The sequence below is a fragment of the Pleurodeles waltl genome, chromosome 4_1 (assembly GCF_031143425.1).
Source record: "Pleurodeles waltl isolate 20211129_DDA chromosome 4_1, aPleWal1.hap1.20221129, whole genome shotgun sequence".
Classification (NCBI taxonomy): Eukaryota; Metazoa; Chordata; class Amphibia; order Caudata; family Salamandridae; genus Pleurodeles; species Pleurodeles waltl.
The window spans coordinates 128,228,873-128,244,579 of record NC_090442.1 but is presented as its reverse complement, the minus strand read 5'-3'; positions in this window follow the sequence as shown (position 1 = coordinate 128,244,579).

Sequence of the window (15,707 nt, the reverse complement as noted above, 5' to 3'; positions counted from 1 at the left end):
GAGGACACAGGGGAAGCGTATGTAGGAGGCTGACCTGGCTTGTAGTGGGTACCAAGGGATACTTACACTCTGTACCAGGTCCAGTTATCCCTTATTAGTGTAGAAGAGGTGTTTCTAGCAGCTTAGGCTGGTAGAAGGTAGCTATAGCAGAGCAGCTTAGGCTGAACTCGGAGACATGCGAAGCTCCTACTATACCACTGGTGTCATATGCACAATATCACTCCCCTTTCCTTTGTCCAGTTTCAGGCCAAAGCAGGGGCTGGGATATCCCTGAACTGGTGTAGACTGGCTTATGCAAGGAGGGCACCATCTGTGCCCTTCAAATCATTTCCAGAGGCTGGGGGAGGTACTCCTCCCCAGCCCTTAACATCTATTTCAAATAGGGAAAGGGTGTAACACCCTCTCTCAGAGGAAATCCTTTGTTCTGCCTTGCTGGGACTGGGCTGCCCAGACCCCAGGAGGGCAAAAACGTGTCTGAGGGTTGGCATCAGCGGTAGCTGCAGAGAAAAACCCGGAGAGCTAGTTTGGCAGAACCCGGGGTCCATGCTGGAGCCACGGGGATGCATGGAATTGTCCACACAATAACAGAATGGTATTGGGGGGACAATTCCATGATCCTAGACATGTTACGTGGCCATGTTCGGAGTTACTATTGTGAAGCTACACATAGGTATTGACCTATATCTAGTTCACACGTTTAATGGTGTCCCCGCACTCACAAAGTCTAGGGAATTTGCCCTGAACAATGTGGGGCGACCTTGGATAGTGCCAGGGTGCCCTCACACTAAGTAACTTTGCACCTAACCTTCACTAAGTGAGGGTTAGACATATAGGTGACTTATAAGTTACTTAAGTGCAGTGTAAAATGGCTGTGAAATAACGTGGACGTTATTTCACTCAGGCTGCAGTGGCAGTCCTGTGTAAGAATTGTCTGAGCTCCCTGTGGGTGGCAAAAGAAATGCTGCAGCCCATAGGGATCTCCTGGAACCCCAATACTCTGGGTACCTAGGTACCATATACTAGGGAATTATAAGGGTGTTCCAGTTTGCCAATCAGAAATGGTAAAATTTGTCACTAGCCTGCAGTGACAATTGTAAAAGCAGAGAGAGCATAAATACTGAGGTTATGGTTAGCAGAGCCTCAGTGATACAGTTAGGCACCACACAGGAAACACATACAGGGCACACTTTATGAGCACTGGGGTCTGGGCTAGCAGGATCCAAGTGACATAAGCAAAACAAACATACATATAAGTAAAAATGGGGGTAAAATGCCAGGCAAGATGGTATTTTCCTACACAACCCCCCCAAAAGAGGGACAATAAGGCTAGCCTTGCCCAGATGAGTCTTCATTGTCTAAGTGGAAATATCTGGAGAGTCCATCTGCATTGGAGTGGGTACTCCCAGGTTTATGTTCCACTGTATAATCCATTCCCTGTAGGGGTATGGACCACCTCAACAATTTAGGGTTTTCACCTTTCATTTGTTTTATCCAAAGTAGAGGTTTGTGGTCTGTCTAAACTATAAAGCGAGTACCAAACAGGTATAGTCTCACCTTTTTCAGTGCCCAGACCACAGCAAAGGCCTCCCTCTCTATGGCAGATCAACGCTTTTCTCTAGGGGTCAACCTCCTGCTGATAAAAGCAACAGGTTGATCCTGGCCCTCAGTATTAAGCTGTGATAGCACTGCCCACACCCCCAATTCAGAAGCATCAGTCTGGACTATGAACTTTTTGGAGTAGCAAGGGCTTTTTGGGACAGGTGCAGAGCACTTGGCCTGTTTGAGCTCATCAAAAGCTTTTTGACAGCTAGCTGTCCACAATACCTTTTTAGGCATCTTTTGACTAGTGAGGTCATTAAGAGGAGCTGCAATGGAGCTATCATTTTTGATAAACCTACAATAGTACCCTGGGTTTGAGTTGTAGGAGGAGCCCATTCCATAATGGTCTGGATCTTCCCCTGCAGTCGTGCAATCTGTTCCCCACCTACCAGGTGGCCCAGATAAACCACTTTCCCCTGCCCTATCTGCACTTCGAGGCCTTGATAGTGAGGCCTGCCTTTTGCAGGGCCTCCAAAACTTTCCATAGGTGGACCAGGTGATCATCCCAGGTGGAGCTAAAGACAGCTATATCATCTAGATATGCTACACTAAAAGCTTCCAACCCTTGCAGGACTGTGTTCACCATCCTTTGAAAAGTAGCAGGTGCATTCTTCAGACCAAAGGGCATCACAGTGAATTGATAGTGCCCTCCAATGGTTGATAATGCAGTTTTAGGTTTTGCATCTTCTGATAAATTAATCTGCCAATACCCTGCAGTTAAATCAAAAGTGCTTAGATACTTGGCAGAAGCCAGTGTATCAATCAGCTCATCTGCCCTTGGTATAGGGTGAACATCTGTCTTGGTTACTTGGTTGAGCCCTCTATAGTCAACACAAAACCTCATCTCTCTTTTTCCATCCTTGCTATGAGGTTTTGGAACCAGCACCGCTGGGCTAGCCCATGGGCTTTCTGAAGGCTCAATCACTCCTAAGTCTAATATTTTCTGAAGGTCTTGTTTAATGCAGTCCCTGACATGGCCAGGCTGCCTATAAATCTTACTTTTGACAGGTACACTGTCTCCAGTATTGATTGTATGCTCACACCAACTAGTGGTACCTAGTATCAGTGAGAAGAGTTCAGAAAACTGACTTAAAAGATTTACAGTTATATTTCTGCTCAGCAGTAAGACAATCTGCAAGTACTAGTCCCTCCAATAAGCCATCAGCTTCAGTGGTGGAGAAGAGATCAGGGAGATGGTCACTCTCTTCCTCCTGTCCCTCATCAGTTGCCATGAGCAGGGTGAGATCAGCCTTGTTATAGTAGGGTTTTAGGCGGTTGCCATGGAGCACCCTAAGGGGACTCTTGGCAGTGCCCAGGTCTACCAAGTAGGTAACCTCACCCTTTTTCTTTACATTTAGATGGGGTCCACTCCATTTGTCCTGGAGTGCTCTGGGGGCCACAGGCTCCAATACCCACACCTTCTGTCCTGGGTGGTACTGGGTCAGGACAGCCTTCTGGTCATGCCATTGTTTTTGCAGCTCCTGGCTGGCCTGAAGGTTTTTACTGGCCTTTTTCATGTACTCAGCTATCCTTGATCTTAGGCCAAGTACATAATCCACAATGTCCTGTTTAGGAGCTTTTAAATGTTGTTCCCAACCCTCCTTAACAAGAGCAAGTGGACCTCTCACAGGGTGCCCAAAGAGGAGTTCAAAGGGGCTAAAGCCCACTCCTTTTTGGGGTACCTCCCTGTAAGCAAAAAGGAGGCAAGGTAACAGGACATCCCAGCTCCTTCTGAGTTTTTCAAGGAGTCCCAATTATCATACATTTGAGAGTTTTATTAAACCTCTCAACCAGACCATTTTTTGTGGATGATAAGGAGTAGTGAGCTTGTATGTTACACCACACTCCTTCCACATTGCTTTGAGGTATGCAGACATGAAGTTACTACCTCTGTCTGACACCACTTCCCTAGGGAAACCCACCCTGGAAAATATTCCTAGGAGTGCCTTTGTCACTGCAGGAGCTGTAGTGGTCCTTAAGGGGATGGCTTCAGGATAACTAGTGGCATGGTCCACTACCACAAGGATACACCTATTGCCAGAAGCTGTTGGAGGGTCAAGGGGGCCAACTATGTAAACCCCTACCCTTTCAAAGGGCACCACAACCACTGGAAGTGGAATTAAGGGGGCCTTTGGGGTGCCACCAGTTTTGCCACTGGCTTGGCCAAAAGAGCGACAAAACTCTTTTGTGTCCTCTGACATATGAGGCCAGTGAAACAGGGAAACATGTCTGTCCCAAGTTTTACTTTGGCCCAAATGCCCAGCCAAGGGAATGTCATGTCCCAAGGTAAGAAGAAACGCTCTGTATTGCAAAGGGATGACCAATCTCCTGGCAGCTCCAGGTTTAGGGTCCATTAATTCAGTATACAGGAGGTTGTCTTCCCAATACACCTTATGGCTATCACTGACATCCCCATTCTGCTGCTTGACAGCTTGCTGTCTCAAACCCTCTAGTGTGGGACAGGTGTGTTGTGTCACACTCAGCTCTTCCCTAGCAGCACCCCCTGCACCCAAAAGCTCAGCAGTGTCTGCTGCCAGCTCATCTGCTGTAGGTTCTGAACAGGGAAAGGATTCCTCTTCCTCAAAAGGGGATTCTTCTGGTGAGGAAGGGATAGTGGGCAAGAATTTACCCTTTCTACCCCTAGCTTTTGGGAGCACTTGGTCCATTGTTCCAGGATCCAGGTTCCCCTGTCCTTTTTGCTTTTTGGCCTCAGCCCTGGTTAAAGCACAAATATGCCCAGGAATGCCCAGCATTGCTGCATGAGCCTCCAACTCCACTTCAGCCCAAGATGATGTCTCCAAATCATTGCCTAGTAAGCAATCTACAGGTAATTCAGTGGCTACCACATTTTTCTTTGGACCAGTAACCCCCCAACCCCCAGTTGAGGTTCACAACAACCATAGGGTGGCTAAGTGTGTTATTGTGAGCATCAGTCACTTGGTATTGCTGACCAAGTAGGTGTTGATCAGGGTGAACCACTTTCTCTATAACCATAGTTACACTGGCTCCTGCGTCCCTGTAGGCCTCAACCTCAACACCATTAATTAGGGGTAGTTGCTTGTACTTACCCATATTAAATGACAAGCAACCAAGGTGGCAAAGTCAATGCCACCATCAGAGACTAAAACAGCCTCTGTGGTCTCCCTAACAAGACCAACCCCAACTACACTACTAATAGTGAGCCCAGCTACACCCTTGAATTGGCTATTTGTAGCAGACTTCCCGCCACCACTGCTATTACTAGGGGCACTAGAGGTTGCAGTTGGGGTTGTGGTGGTGGTGGTGGGAGCCTTGGTGTTTTTCTTTGGACAAGTGGCATCACTTGCCCAATGGCCTTTTACTTTACATAAATTACACCATGGCTTTTTCTGATTGTGAGAAGAGGATTTGGACCCACCACCCCCAGGGGATTTTTGTGGGCCTGATGAAGACTCAGACTGTTTTTTAACTTTGTCCCCACCCTTGTCAGAAGACTTACCATCCTTCTTCTTGCCATCCTTGTCACCCTCTGTATGAACTTTTCTGTTCACTCTTGTTCTGACCCATTTGTCTGCCTTCTTTCCCAATTCTTGGGGAGAGGTCAGATCTGAGTCTACCAAGTACTGGTGCAACAAATCAGACACACAATTGTTCAAAATATGCTCTCTAAGGATTAGATTATACAGGCTTTCATAGTCAGTCACCTTACTCCCAAGTAACCAACCCTCCAAGCCCTTCACTGAACAGTCTACAAAGTCTGTCCAGTCTTGAGAGTACTCTTTTCTGGTGTCTCTGAACTTAATCCTGTATTGTTCAGTGGTTAAGCCAAATCTATCCAAGAGTGCATCCTTCAAAACTTTATAGTTATTAGCATCACTTTCACTGACAGTAAGGAGCCTATCCCTACCCATACCAGTGAAAGATAGCTACAAGAAAGCAGCCCACTGCCTTTGAGGGACCAACTGTACCATACAGGCCCTCTCAAGTGCAGCAAACCACTTGTAAATGTCATCCCCCTCCTTGTAAGGGGGACAATCTTCTGCAGGTTTCTAAAATCTTGCTCTCTAACAGGATTGCTATCAAAAACACTGCTGCTGCCACCATGGCCTTTCCCTTTCCACATCCAGAGATTCCCTGTCTAAGGCCAGCTGCTGCTGTTTAAGCTTCAGCCTGGCCTCTTCCAACCTCAGCTTTATGAGTTCCCTTTCCTTTAAGTTATCCTCAGGGTGGGAGGCTTGGGAATTGTGAGTCGCAGAAGTTATGTGGGAATTGGCAGAGTTGGACCTATCCCTAACTGACTGGACTCTAGTAACCTGGCCTTTAGGAGTGAAAGGTGCCCTACTAATGTGTGACCCCCTCCCAATACCAGTGTCACAAGGTGGCCTGTTAGCTGACAGATCCTTACAAGAACCCTCCCCAGCAACCTCAGGAGACTCCTCTGATTCTGACTGGGTATCCCTCTCCTCTACCACTGATCCTGGGATGGGCCATACTGGTTCTGGTCACTTTCTAGGAGAAGGCTGAGGAGAAGATCTTTTGTAGGATTCTTACCAATTGCTAAACCTCTTTCTATGCAGAGACCCCTCAAACTTTTAAAGTTTAGATTCCCATATGTTGCCTGGACAACTGTGGGAGTAAGCTCTACTGCAGACATGACAGAAACGGTTTAGGACAGAGAGAGAAAAAATGTTTTTGGAACTTTTGAAAGAACAGAGAGAACTTTTGAAAACTTTAAAAAAAAATCAGAAACGTTTCAGAAACGTTTTAGAAAGTTTTAGAGAAGGAAAGTTAAAGTGTTTAGGTTACTGTGTATATTCTGAAGTAGTTGGTATATGTTTTTCTTATGAAAAGCACCAATGACAAAGTGGTAAAGCAGTTACAAGTACCTATCCCACCGCTGCACCACCAATGTAGGAGGCTGGCCTGGCTTATAGTGGGCACCTTGTGGTACTTACACCTTGTGCCAGGTCTGGTTATCCCTTATTAGTAGATTAGAGGTGTTCTAGCAGCTTAGGCTGATAGAGGTAGCTATAGCAGAGCAGCCTAGGCTGAACTAGGAGACACGCAAAGCTCCTACTATACCACTTATATCACTTAGCACTATATCATAAGGAAACAAAATTCTCAGAGTTTCTAAAAATAAAGGTACTTTATTTTAGTGACAATATGCCAAAAGTATCTCAGAAGATATACTCCCTTAGGAAGTAAGTAATATACACAAAATATACACACAAACCAAAATCAGGTAAGTAAACTGTTAGAAAAGTAGTGCAAACACAATAGACTGCAATAGGAGACAATAGGCCTAGGGGCAACAAAATACATACACTCCAAAAGTGGAATGTGAACCATTAATGGACCCCAGGCCTAGTGTAGTGTGTAGAGGGTCGCTGGGAGTGTAAGAAAACACTAAGGGTGTCAAAGATACTCCACCCCAAGACCCTGAAAAATAGAAGTAAAGTTACACTACTACCACAGAAAGACACTAAAGTCGAGATAGGGGATTCTGCAAAGACAACAACTGACTGCAAAGCACTGAAGATGGATTCCTGGACCTGAGGACCTGCAAAGGAAGGGGACCAATTCTAAGAGTCACGCAAGTGTCCGGGGGGGCAGGAGCCCACTAAAACCCGGATGAAGGTGCAAAAGAGCTGCCTCTGGGTGGAAGAAGCCAAAGATTCTGCAACAATGGAAAGTACCAAGAACATCTCCTTTGGTCAGAAGATGTCCCACGGTATGCTGGAGAATGCAGAGTTGTTTCCACACAAAAATACCGCAAACAAGCCTTGCTAGCAGCAAGAGTCGCGGTTGAGGATTTTAGGTGCTGCCAGGGCCCACAAAGGACCAGGAGGTTCCCCCTTGGAAGAGGAGACAGAGGGTGCACTCACCAACACAGAGAGCCCATGCAGAAGCAGGCAGCACCCGCAGAAGCACCTGAACAGGCATTTAGAAGATCTGAGCATGGCGGTCATCTCAGCACAACAAAAGGGAGTCCCACGAAGTCGGAGTCCAACTCAGCGAGTTGGGCAATGCAGGACGGAGTGCTGGGGACCGGGGCTAGGCTATGCACAAAGGAAGTATTGCAAAAGTGTACAGAAGCCCTAGCAGCTGCAGTTCACGCAGTTCACAGGATTACTGTCTGGCGAGGGAGGCAAGTACTTACCTCCACCAAATTTGGACAGAAGGGCCACTGGACTGTCAGGGACACTTGGATCCAGCTCCTGTGTTCCAGGGACCACGCTCGTCAATATGAGATGGGACCCAGAGGACTGGTGATGCAGAAGTTTGGTGCCTGCATTGGCAGGGGGAAGATTCCTTCGACCCAGAGGAGATTTCTTCTTGGCTTCCAGTGCAGGGTGAAGGCAGACAGCACTCAGAGCATGCACCACCAGGAAACAGTGGAGAAATCCGGCAGGATGAGGGGCTACAATGTTGCTGGTAGTCTTCTTGCTACTTTGTTTGCCGTTTTGCAGGCGTTCTGGAGCAGTCAGCGACGATCCTTGGCAGAAGTCAAAGAGGAAAGTGCAGAGGAACTCTGGTGAGCTCTTGCATTCGTTATCTGATGAGAAACCCACAGGAGAGACCCTAAATAGCCCTCAGAGGAGGATTGGCTACAGAGAAAGGTAAGCACATATCAGGAGGGGTCTCTGATGTCACCTGCTGGCACTGGCCATTCAGCGATGTCCATTGTGCCCTCACACCTCTGCATTCAAGATTTCAAGATGGCAGAGGTCTGGGATACACTGGAGGAGCTCTGGGAACCTCCCCTTGGGAGGTGCTGGTCAGTGGAGTGGTCACTCCCCTTTCCTTTGTCCAGTTTCGTGCCAGAGCAGGGCTGGGGGGATCCCTGAACCGGTGTAGACTGGCTTATGCTAGGAGGGCACCATCTGTGCCCTTCAAAGCATTTCCAGAGGCCTGGAGAGGCTACTCCTCTCAAGCCCTTAACACCTATTTCTAAAGGGAGAGGGTGTAACACCCTCTCTCAGAGGAAATATTTTGTTCTGCCTTCCTGGGACTGGGCTGCCCAGGCCCCAGGGGGGCAGAAACCTGTCTGAGGGTTGGCAGCAGCGGTAGCTGCAGAGAAAACCCCGGATAGTTAGTTTGGCATTAGCCGGGCTCTATGCTGGAGTCCCGGTGATGCATGGAATTGTCCCCTCAACACCAGGATGGTATTGGGGTGACAATTCCATGATCCTAGATATGTTACATGGCCATGGTCGGAGTTACCATTGTGACGCTACATATTGGTATTGACCTATGTGTAGTGCACATGTGTAATGGTGTCCCCGCACTCACAAAGTCTGGGGAAATTGCCCTGAACAATGTGGGGGCACCTGGGCTAGTGCCAGGGTGCCCTCACACTAAGTTACTTTGCACCTAATCTTCACTAAGTGAGGGTTAGACATATAGGTGACTTATAAGTTACTTAAGTGCAGTGTAAAATGGCTGTGAAATAACGTGAATATTATTTCACTCAGGCTTCAGTGGCAGTCCTGTGTAAGAATTGTCTGAGCTCCCTATGGGTGGCAAAAGAAATGCTGCAGCCCATAGGGATCTCCTGGAACCCCAATATCCTGGGTACCTAGGTACCATATACTAGGGAATTATAAGGGTGTTCCAGTGTGCCAATCAGAATTGGTAAAATTAGTCACTAGCCTGCAGTGACAATTTTAAAAGCAGAGAGAGCATAAACGCTGAGATTCTGGTTAGCAGAGCCTCAGTGATACAGTTAGGCACCACACAGAGAACACATACAGGGCACACTTTATGAGCACTGGGGTCCTGGCTAGCAGGATCCCAGTGACACAGGCAAAAATAAACATACATATAAGTAAAAATCGGGGTAACATGCCAGGCAAGATGGTACTTTCCTACAGACAGCACAATCTTATGCTTTGCTTTTCAGTGTGTTTTTTTCATTGGCATCATTAGTAGACATCCACATGTGCTCTTGACTACATTTTAATTGCAGCTCCTTAAGTCCAGCTGAGAACCAAGGTGCCAATGGTTTATTCCTGGTGATACTTTCAGTTCTTAAAGCGGCGAAAGAATCTAAGAAGGAAGTGACCCAGGTATCAAAGCTACCAACAGAAAAGCCTAAAGAGAGCACTGTGCTATTTCTAGATGCATAAAGAGCTTGTTCTAGATTGGCTGTAGTACTCTTACTCCCATTCCTACAGGTGATGCACTTTGAGGAGACACTATTGACTTTGGAGTGGGCAGAGGAGATACTAAATAAAGTAATTTGATTGTCCGTCTAACTCAGAGTGTTCCATTAATAAGTAAGCCAGGATGGTTAGAAAAGGCACCATCAAGGATATGTCCCGAAGAGAAGGTAGGCATCCTAACCATCTGGGAAAACTCTAACTTCATCATTAGCTCAAGCAGAGAGGCAGTATCCCTACATGAGGGATCATCAAAATCAAAATTGAAATCCCCTAGTATTGTGGTATCTCTACAATTCAAGTAAGGTTCAATAATCTCCCCCTAAGATTCGATAAAACTGGCCCTTGTGCCAGGTGGTTTATAGACTAGGATTTCAGAAAATGTGTCCTTAGCTGAAAGCTTTAATCTGAAAAAAGCTGCATCGGCCCCATCTTTAATATTCAGAGATATTAAATCCAACGTACATCCATTTGCTGTCCTTGCAATAATAGCAAGGCCACCACCCATCTGACCTTGGTGACCCAGCCCATAGAGTAGCGTGGAGGGACAGCATTGACAAGGTCAGCTTCAGAGTCTTTCCTGGCCCAAATCTCAATAGTAAAATGGCACTCTGATAAAAACTAGCTTGTCGGGTTAAATTTCGTGCTTAATTAAGGAGTGCGCATTCAGGAGGCTGCGCTGAACTTTCCCAGAACCAAGAGTTATAGGGCTAAAGGTTTTTAACTGAGAAAGGCCTGAATTAGATATATTATGAGGTACTGCTGTTTCCATATTACACACAATGCAGGTCACAGTTTGGGCAGTGCTTCATGGATAAATATGAAGCGTCAAGAAGAAAAGGGCAAGCTGCTCGGAAGTTCCAAAACTGAAGGTCTAGAAGCAGTTTGTGGGACAGGCAGCATTCCTGGGCCAGGCTCTTTTTTGATCCAGAGTCAACAGCATCCCTGGCACCAGGCCTGGACAGGTGCAGACGGACTTGCCTTAGGCACACCTTCGACACCCCAGCAGCACACCTACTGCATGCATCCACTGTGCATCTGCGCTGGCATACTTCTGGGTGCCAAATAGGCATAGGTCACTTTATGTAATAGAGATGGAAAATACATCATGTATATGGATATTTTGAATGATTGATAATCCTCTGCACTTTTAGTGATTATTGGTTACTTTATGGAATGGAATTTTTCAAGTTCCACAATGGAGAACATCATGATTATGATAGAATAGGCACAGATGTATCAGATTAAAGACCAGGAATTTAATTATTGAACTAAGATACTTGTGCTTATGAACCTATAGATCAAGTTATAATGAATGATAAAATGTATTAAAACATACTTAAAGTGAAGGTCTTGTGTGACAATCATCAATATTGGCTTGTTAAATGGACACTGGTTATTTTCTGGAACACTTTACAATCTGAAAAGACCATCTCAAAGAAGATTATAATGTAAAAGATTCTGGATACTTTTATGAGTTTTCTCTCTATTTTTTTCAATTTGCCTCACCTGGAGCAATGTTTTGCCCTTTATGTTCTTCCTTTTCTATTTTTCTATTTCTCTATTTCTCTCATTTGAGAATTCTCATCTTTCTTATCCTCTTTGGAATGTTGCTTGGGCATAACGCAAATGAATAATAAATGGGACTAAGTGCAGTAATACAATGTACAGTACTTTTACTGGGTTATACTGAAATGCATGCTAGATTAAGGTTGCGTTTAAGATGGTACGTTAATGCCAAGGTGATATGATGCTAAAAACAATGACAGAGTACTTACATGAGGATATAGATAGTCATCAATGTAATGGGGCAACCTGCATAATAATTTATCCAAAATATATCAAATAGATATGATTTGAAATGAAGATTTAATATGCACCTAGAGTTTTGCTGTTTTGCAGCAACTATGAAAATGATGTAAAATAATAAATGTTTGTTGTTGGTGTTGCCCAATCACTTGCAGAATACAGTGTTTCTTTTTAAACGTCTGGATGGGAGGAGCCATGGGGCCCTTTTTAATACACTTGCACGTTGTCAATTTTCATGGCCAGTTGAAGGCTATGGCCGAAATGTGTTATCGCCACTCGCGCACTATTAAGGTGGAGAAGTATTCAATCAGACCTGGAGTGTGCCACCTCATCTGCGATCTCCCTTGGTGCCATGTGGAGCATTTGGGCTGTGAGGGGAGAAGAAGGATGTCATGAGAAATATATATATATATATATATGTATATATATATATATATATATACACACAGAGAGAGATTGAGAGCTAGATAGATAGATAGATAGATAGATAGATAGACATAGATATAGATACGGGTATATATATATCCTGGTGGCGCTTGCCACTATGTAGTTATAGTTAGAACTATGTTTCCATAGTAAAAGTGTTTTTTTTTATTGCCTATATCTTTAGCACCGTTTGAAGAGTCTTAGAGAAATTTTCCCTTGCGATTCTTGTTGGGCATGGAAAGTTTTGGGGTGATCCATCAAGCTGGGGCTGAGAAAAAGGGGTGGGGGTAAACAAATATGCGTTTCCCATGTTAATTCCCATAGGACTTTTGAACACTACTATAATCCAAACCGCTGGGCGGAATTACTCCAAATTTGGCAGAAAGGTAACTATTGGTACGGAGATTACACTTTTGCTTATTTAGTTTAAATCTGTTCATTATCTTAGGAGATAATAAAGGGAAAATAAATGTTTATATTTAGGCCTGTGGTTTCTTCGCAATGAATTCACAAATAATGAAGGGCTCATGCAAGAAATGCACAGCTCTGATTGGCTGCCAACACTTCAACCAGGAAGTGTTGGTAGCCATCTTGTGACTTGGTTTCAGCCGAGTCCCACAACAAAAGTGAAAAAAAAGAAAAGGGGCCAGGGTAACAAAACACTGACCAGGAGGTCCCTCAAAGGGCAAAAAAGCAGAGGGCAAGAAATTAGCAGAAAATGGGCAGAGAGGCACAAGCCAAACAGAGGGAAGAAATGAGCTGGAAGGCAGAAACAAAGAACAAGAAGCTATCAGAAAACCGACAGAGAGGCAAAAACATAGGACAAGAAAGGGCAGAGAGGCACAAACAGAGGGCAAGAAACAAGCAGAAAACTGGCATAGAGGCAGAAATAGAGGGTAGAAATGAGCAGAGTGACACAAACAGAGGGCAAGAAAAGAGCAGAAAACAGAAAAAGAGGCACAAGTAAAGGGCAGGAAACAAGCATAAAGGCAGGAACAGAGGACAAGAAATGAGCATAAAATGAGCAGATAGGTGCAAACAGCGGGAAGAAATGAACACAAAGGCAGGAACAGACAGAAAGAAACAATCAGAAGTCAGACAGGGAGGAAGAAAAAGAGGGCAAGAAACGGTGAGGGAGGCACAAATAGAGGGCAGGAAACAAGCAGAAAATTGGCAGAGAGGCACAAACAGAGGTGCAAGAAATGGCGAGATAGGCAGAAACAGTGGGCACGAAATGAGCAGAAAGGCAGAAACAAAGGGCAAGAAATGAGCAGTAAGGCACAAACAGAGGGCAAGAAATGAGCAGAAAACGGGCAGAGAGGCAAAAGCTGAGGGCAAGAAACGAGCAGAAAGGCAGGAACATAGGGCAAGAAACTAGCATAAAATGAGCAGAAAGACACAAACACAGGAAAGAAATGAGTGCAAAGACACACACAGTTGGAAAGAAACTAGCAGAAAACAGGCAGATGGCAAGAAACGGCCAGGCCCTGCGGTCAACCCCTGCCAGCCAGGCCCTGTGGCCAACCTCACCGTGTACGGCCTTCGGCTGCGGGGGTTGCTTGGTTATAGGGGCTTAGCCAAAACCTTCCACGCATGGCCAAACACCATGTGCGGTGGTAGTTAGATCAGCATACAGTAATTAAAATTACTTTATGTTAAAAAAACATACAAATTCACTAAAAAAAACAAAGGTTACAGGGATGTAATAGCTAGGTTCTGAATCTACTCACATAAACCATAGAAATTCAGCTGTTACATTTAAAGTTATTTCAAGTAACTATACCTCACACCCTAAGGTAACTACAACTTGCACCCTCACCATGCACTGATAATTACCCCAGATATTACAGCACTCATGACAATCATCATTAACAATATAAATGAAACATTAGCACTCAAATTATTGAAGAGAGAGGTACATATACAGATATATAGATATAGATATATAGATAGTTAGATATTACCTACTGGTGGTCATCAGTAGGTACTTATAATTAGAACCTAGTTTCCATAGAAAAAGCATTTTTTGACTTCTCTATATCTTTGCCACTGTTTAACAAAGCTTCACAAAAAAATCCCAAAACGGTACTCTCTAGGGTCATGTTGTGCATGAAAAGTTTTGGGATGATCCGTCAAGTGAGGGCAGACAAAAAGGGGGGCTCAACATTTCCCATGTTAATTCCCTAGAACTCCTGAGACATACCTGAAGCCCAAACAGCTGGACAGAATTACACCCCATTCGTCAAAAAGGTAGCTTTTGGTCCAAAGATTACCCTTTTTTAACTTCGTAAAAATCCTTTCAATAGTTTAGGAGAAATAAAGGGAATCCAAATTTGTATATATATGGTGCAGATATCTGATTGGCTGCCAATACTTCAACCAGAAACTGTTGGCAACCATTTTGAGATTCTGCTTCAGCCGAGATAACAAAAAAAAAAGCAAAGGGGGCAGGGTACTGTTACCCTAACCCCCTAGCCATAGTCCAGGGGTCCCCAAGGGACCACCCACGGCTTAAAAGCAATCTTTTGAATCACAAATATTCACACATTTTGCCATGGATTAAAAAAATAAAATAAAAGCAAGTGCGGACCCCATGCTTGCTTTTGATTTGCCTCCTGGAGGGCCAGGTTCCAGAGGCATTCACAAAATGTAAGTGGGTGCAGGATCCCGCCTCCTAAGGCTCTACAAAGCCCCTGGGACTCCCACTTCCCCGGTGTAATGCTTGTTAAATGTATGCTGGGGGCACACCCAGCCCCTGCGCCACAGGGACTCCCACCTCTCCAGGGCATTGAGTGTTAAATGGATGTAGGGGGCTTGTGTGCCCCCCATGCCCTGGGGACTGCTACCTCCCCAGGGCAATGAGTGTGAAATGAAAGCAGGGGGGCCCATGTGGCCCCCTCAAAACCCTGGGGACTGTCCCCTCCAGAGGGCAATGAGTGTTAAATGGATGCTGGGGGGCGGTGCAGCCTCCCCTGAGCCACAGGGACCGCAACCTTCCTGGTTCAATGCATGTTATGTATACAGGGGGCACAGGTGGGTCCCCATGCCCCATAGACTGGCATCTCCCAGGGGAAAATGCATTTATTCTATGTGGAGGGCCCGCATGGCCCCCTGAACCCTGAGGACTGCCACCTTCCTGGGGCAAATGTATGTAATATATGCTGGAGGACCACACAGCCCCCATCACACCCCACAGACTGACACCTTCCTTGGGAAATACAATGTTAATAAAAAAATAATAATAAATAAGCGTGGGCTCTCGCACTTGTTTTACTTGTAGGGTGGGTCTGGTCATGGGTGCATTGTTTAAGAAAAGAAGGTGGGCTCACGGGGCCTCCTCCTGAGGCTATATAAATCCTGGGGACCTCCACCTCCCCAGGGCTAAGTTAAATATGTAGCGGGGGCGCACCCAAGGGACCGCCACCTCCCCAGGCCTTTCTTTCTGTAGAAAAAAAAAACAAGAGGAGGCTAATGAGCCCTGCCCCCAGGCCATTCACAGCCCTGGGGACCACCACCTCCCAAGGGTAGCACGGCCCCCCTCCTGGTGCCATTTGTTTCCCTGGGGACAACCACCTCCCCATGCCCTGCACCTGCTACCTCCCGAGGTGCTCACCTTCAGGAGGTAGCTGTTTACTTTTGCTTGGTGAGAGCTGATAGCTCTTGCCAAGCAAAAGGGACAATTATTGTTGTATCCCTTTCCCTGCCCGCTGTCATACTGGCAGAGAATGA